The sequence below is a fragment of the Lygodium microphyllum genome, chromosome 27 (genome assembly GCF_053477565.2).
Source record: "Lygodium microphyllum isolate KBCC chromosome 27, Lygodium_microphyllum_v1.1.10, whole genome shotgun sequence".
NCBI lineage: Eukaryota > Viridiplantae > Streptophyta > Polypodiopsida > Schizaeales > Lygodiaceae > Lygodium > Lygodium microphyllum.
In genome coordinates this window covers 6241282-6247439 of record NC_141161.1, presented here as the reverse complement: position 1 = coordinate 6247439, position 6158 = coordinate 6241282, and the positions used below count along the sequence as shown (strand labels likewise).

At 41.2% G+C, this 6158-nt stretch overlaps 1 pseudogene; it reads left to right on the top strand.

Annotated features, from left to right (window-relative positions):
* The first annotated feature begins 2364 nt into the window (after positions 1-2364).
* On the top strand, positions 2365-4273 carry LOC148012033 (serine acetyltransferase 5-like; annotated as a pseudogene).
* Positions 4274-6158: the final 1885 nt, after the last annotated feature.

Here is a 6158-nt window from a genome sequence, read left to right as displayed (position 1 = left end):
GTAGTTGATAACCAGATTTGTACTAAAGGTTCCTATGTTGAAGGATGAATTCTATGCTCAGCTGAAAACTTGCTTTTGGTCATATCATTGCTGCATAGACGAGGTCTCGTTGGGAGCTTGGTGGATCTATTACTGCACACAAATCCTCTCAAAGCGTCGCAAAAATTTCAGGATGGGAGATACTTCAGCATCCATTTCAGCCTCTTCTACGATTCCTGCTGTGTCCTCTACTTCAGCTCCATCATTGACTGCTGCTTCAAGTACTTCGACGGATGATCTAAAGTAGATTTTGCAGAATATGTCTATGTATATGCAGCTTCAAAATCAGCAGACACAATTGTGTATGCAGCAGCAGCAGCAATTGCATCAACAACAGTTGTCTCAACAAAGGCAACTATATTCAGAGCAGGAAAATGCAATCAATGCGACTAAGGCGATTGAAGTAGTTGAGAATGAGAAGAAGCTATTTGATGGCCGTAATGTTTCAGCTTACTTGAAGACATATGAGATCAAGATGGGATTTTTTGGAGTACCAGTTGGACTTATGAGTAAGTATTTCCTTCGTCTTGTGACACCCGCCTTGAGGGCAAAAGTGACTGATCTTTTTATTCAAAATTCGCATTGGCAAGATTTTAAGAAAGCCGTGAAAGAAGAGTATTTCCTTGAGGACTTTGGGATGGCTACATGGCAGTCATTGCGAGAGTGGGTCTACATGCCAAACAAAGGTTTAGCTGCTTCAGAGTTGATTCGGGAATTTGAAGAGAGGTATAGTCAGCTTGATGCCATTGAACAAAGAGCATTGGATGTTGAGAAAGTTGAGCTTTTCTTGCAAGCTGCAGATCTTGCTCTTTAGGAAGAATTAGGAGAGCTTCTTGAGGATCGCACGAAGCCTATGGGTCTTAAAACGGATTGGCAAGATGCCCAGGATGCAGTCTCGACTTTGACCAAGAGGAGGATATGGAAGACTCGCCTACAAAATGGATCTATGACACCGATGCCGTCTTCTGCTCCTATGCCTGCTTCTATTCTTGTTATTTCTTCTCTTCCTTAACCAGTTTCTTGGCCTATGCCAGTGCCTACTATTTCTACTCCTCCTATTCCTCCTGCTCCAAGACGGATGCCAGCTCCTTCTGCTCCAAAACCATCTACTCCGTTGGTGCCTTCCTCTCTTGATGATATAATCAAAGGCATAACGGATTTGACACTAGAGTCAGTTAAAGCAGAATTGGTGGGAAAATTGAAAGAGCAGTTTGCTTCGACTGTGCCTACTATTTCTTCTAGTGCTCCTACTGCACCTAGGAGTGCTCCTAATGCACCTAGGAGAGATCGAAGATGTATTTGGTGTGATAGTACGGACCATCAACATTGCAGGGATTGTGAATCTTTTCAGGATGCAAGTAGGAAGAATTTGGTATTTTCGGGACAAGATGGTAAGATTTGGTTGACTGAAACAGGAGCGTGTTATCTCTGGTGAAATCCAACACCATGTTCTTGGCATGTAAGTCCGAATGGATGATACTAGCACTATGCACAGCCTTCATCCCATCCACTAATGCATGAATAATGTTTGGCATATTATTGATGATGCCCACGATCCTAGACCTCTCCTCTGCAGAAGGCACCCTGTCAGGATCAGGTCTGAATCCCATTGATGGCTTGTGGAGGTTCTCAATGGTTCTCCTATATTTACATTTTTGAAAAGGGCCCCACATCAATATATCATCTATTGTACCACCATTGAAAAAGGGAAAGATTGTAACCCAAGGGGGCTTATAAGTAAAGGCAATGCATCATACAATGGATGCATTGACCTTTTGCATCCCACACTCCACTTGGAATTGCTGTAGCTTAACATTGTTGAAGCCCTTGTACATTTTGGTGCAATATGTTAACTCTAAAGGAAAATAAGTAATATTATCAATAGTAACTTGGACACACTGTCCAAAGGAACCTTCACCAATGACTCTACCTAGCTTGATGGCATCAAAGGGAATGCCAAACATTGGTGCGCATTGGTGATTCCTCAATGTGCGCAACATAGTTCCTGCCCCTGACGGATTCTCTCTCTGCCTTGTCGAACTAAAACTGGGACTTGCATCTATAGTGGTCTTTAGACATTTTGGTAGAGAGGTTGTCCCAGACAAGTCCTTTGCTCCCCTTAAGCATGCCACCTCTTCTCTCCACTTCATGTTCCAAAAGACTAACCTCTCCTTCAATGCAGACACTGGTGCTAACTCCTTAAGATCTTCAACCATCTTGGGTGCATTTCCAAGAAATGTACGACAAAGATGCAAGTTCTTCTCGGGATCTCAAAGTGCATCAGTGACTAGGTGCGAAAGCCCTTGCTGCTGCAACATGGTCTGCATGGATGTACATGCTGAATTGCAGAAAGTAGCAAAGACAATTTCATTACTATTGATGAGTGATATCTCCTCTTCTGTGCTGGATGATATAGCCTCTATCAAGCAAATGCGTAGTGCTTTCGCAATGTTCAAGGCCATCTTCACAAATTGTAAACTCTCTACAATAAAGAAAAGAAGTGTATAAGCATAATGGCCAAGGATTAAGCTACCAATTGTAAGTTAAGCTACATAACTTTAATATAAATGTATGACATATAATCTTTGATTAAGAATACAATTGTATGATATCAATCTTAATTTATATTGGTGTTGCATATGAACTTCAATTGCATGATACCATCTAAATATTGAAAAGGTAACACAAATTACATCTAGTCATAACTTATTAAAAACATACAAATGCAAGAATATGATAGATTTTAAAAAAACTACACATAGATCAGGACATTTTTTGGCCGAATAGGCGACCTAAATCCCCATCCCATCGAACAATAGCAAACAATTAGTGTATCAAGACATTACGAAACCGAATGCACAATCAAATGCCCATCATTTATTTTATGTGTAGCTTGTCAAGACACTATTTATCCGAATTCACGACTAATTGCCCATCTACACCTAGGGGGGAAGGGAGGGTATCACAACCAAAGTGACACCTCTATGCCGAGTTCACGACACAGTGCCAAGTCAATTGTGACATACTTATCAAAAGACACTCACTTGCCGAGTTCACGACACAGTGCCTATTTAAAAAGCACCTTTTGGCCCTAGGAAATCATCACAAGACAAACATATTATGATGCACTCATCCCCCAAGACGCACTCATCCCTTGAGACCCTTATACATAGTGATGATTCTAATCATGTGTGTACCTATGTTATGCATTCAAGGAGGCAAGGGAGCATTAAGTGTTAATCATAGAAGTACATATACATAAATACATAAATCTATTAAGATAGAAGTACATATACATAAATACATACATGTATCTATTAAGATATTGGTACATAAGCAATCTTTTAAATTATACATGTTACTTTGAACATTTGTCATAAAATTCTTTTTCACAATTCTCTTTTTATCCCCCCTTTCTCTTAATCAAAGGGATTCTCATTACAATTTTGAAGCTTTTAAATCATTTTGTAGGTCCTAGGGAGGGTCTACACAATAATATCTTATCTTATTTTCAATATTGCAGAAGTAAATCTCCATTCATGCTAATTCAACCAAAATAGGAGAGGTGCACGCTGAATAGAAAGCTCAAAACACCAGTACGAGAAAACCATCTATGTTGGAAAGCATTTCTCTGTGACATATAATAGGTCAAGCATCTCAAAGTAGATGTCTTAATTATTCTTAAAATAAAAACACAAAGTTGGATTGTTGAAACTGCGTATACCTCTTAAAGGGTTTCAAGCATGCCAAGCACACAAAATTTCCCACAGGTTGTGGATAGAAGGGTGTGTTCTACTAGCATTGACATTACAAAGCAGGATTGCAGACGTTTTTGCTACCAACATACATCCAACTGCATGCATAGGAAAATGTATTTTGTTAGATCATGCCATAGGGGTTGTTATTGGAGAGATAGCATTTGTGGGTTGTCAATGTGGCTATTCTGCATCATGCAACCTTAGGTGGGATAGGTAAAGTTGGTGGGGACACGCATCCTAAGATAGGAAATGGGGTTAGGTGCCACTGCAACCATTCTAGGCGACATGAGGGCGACGTCAAGGTGGGGGATGGGGCCAAAATTGGAGCTGGTGTGGTGGTACTCATGGAAGTGCCACAAAGGACTATTGCAGTCAGTTGCCCAGCAAGGCTGGTAGGCCTAAAGCACCAGCCTACTCTCCTCAAGGAGATGCCTAGTTATACCATGGATCAAACATGGTTTGATTATGTGATTTAAGCTGCTCAAAAATGTATTTTTCAACTAAATAAATATTTATCTTACAAGATAATGATGGTGTACCTGCGAGCTGTTGATTATGGATTTATTCTGCACAGAGAGAGAATAGCTGTGGGTGACAATGAGGCTAAAATGGATAGCATCGACAAAGCAGGCAGCATCAAACAACATTGACAGAATTATTGACAGCATCGACAGGTGGCAGCATCGAACGTGGGAGGAGGCATTGAACTACATGGGAGGAAGAAGCATCGTTGGACAACATCGATAGGAGGTGGCATCGACAGGAGGCATCAAGGACAACACGTGGAAGGAGTCGTCGATGGACACCATTGACAGGAGGCAGCATCCGCAGGAGGTAGTATTCGCAGGAGGCAGCATCCGCAAGAGGCAGCATCCATAGGAGGCAGTATCCACCACAGCATCGAACGCTCATCAAACGTCAGCATCGAACGCTCATCAAACCCACAGCATCAAACTCTCATCAAACGTCAGCATCCACAACATCGAACGTCAGCATCATCGGTAGCATCCACAACAAGCATCGAACGTCAACAGTAGAGGAAGGCATCCACAGCATCATCGACAGCATCCACAGCAAGCATCATTGGAAGGTAGAGGAAGGTGGGAGGAGGGCGCGAGGAAGGCAGAAGGAGGGCAGGAGCAGGTAGAGAAAGGTGGAAAGAAGGCGAGAGGAGGGCGGGAGGAAGGCGGGAGCAGGGTGGGAGCAGGTAGAGGAAGGCGAGAGTAGGGCAAGAGAAGGTAAAGGAAGGCGGGAGGAAGGCGGGAGCAAGTAGAGGAAGGTAGGAGTAGGTAGGAAGGCATGAGAGAGAGAGAGAGAGAGAGAGGAGCCGATGGGTAATTATAGAGGGTGGAAAATTATGAGAGAAAGAGAAGGTGGGCATTTATGATCAAAACATCCACATGCATTTGCACTTAGTCCACATTACACCTATAGTACTATGTGCATCAATGTTGCACATATACCCATGCACTAATGCACATAGTCTTGATATCATCTAACTTGGCTCATAGATCACTACATGCATGGTGACCCACACATCCCTCCTAGGAGTCTTACCCCAATGCATACCCAAACCTTCACCTTTCATACATACTAACACACACATAGTAGGGCATATAGGTTAGATCACACCATTTCATGTGGAAACATCTTTATGCAGGTGAACTTTTAGGATCAAACATTGAAACAAATGTGATATGCAAAGAACAAAGGGAATCAAAAGCTAGAGCACAAAAGCCAAGGGAGGCATAAGGTAACACTCATTTGGACAAGTGAAACAACATTGATTGACTTATTCTTTGATTATCTAGTGTGTTATAAATTGCTTGATTGATGAATTCAAAAGTTGTTGAAAAAGAGCTATAGTTTTCTTACATTCTAATCACTTGAATGTGCTTGGAATTAAGGAAATGTGCAATGATTGCTTATGATGGTCCATGTATGTTTTGAAAATTGTCACAAAATTCATTGAACTTGATTAGCTAGCAACAAAAAGAATGAGACTTAGAAAGCAAAGATAAGAATAGACTGAAAGACCGAAAAACACTCAAATTATAACAAGAAGGTCTAGGACTTAAAACCCTCATTCTAGATTCAAAATATTGCCCCCCATTGAGAGAAAATACCTAGCCTTAGAAGGAATCGTTAACCTTCTTCAACACATTGTACAATTAAATATCTCTATTATGATCGAAGAAGCTATGGAACATATCATCATAGAGTTGGAGCATGAAGGTCCAAATCAATTTGCAAATATCAATGATGATACATAGCAATAGCTTGCACACATATAAGCTATGATGTCCAACCTCCACAAAATCATTTTGAATGTAGAAGCATTAGGGTTCTTGCGAGATTTGC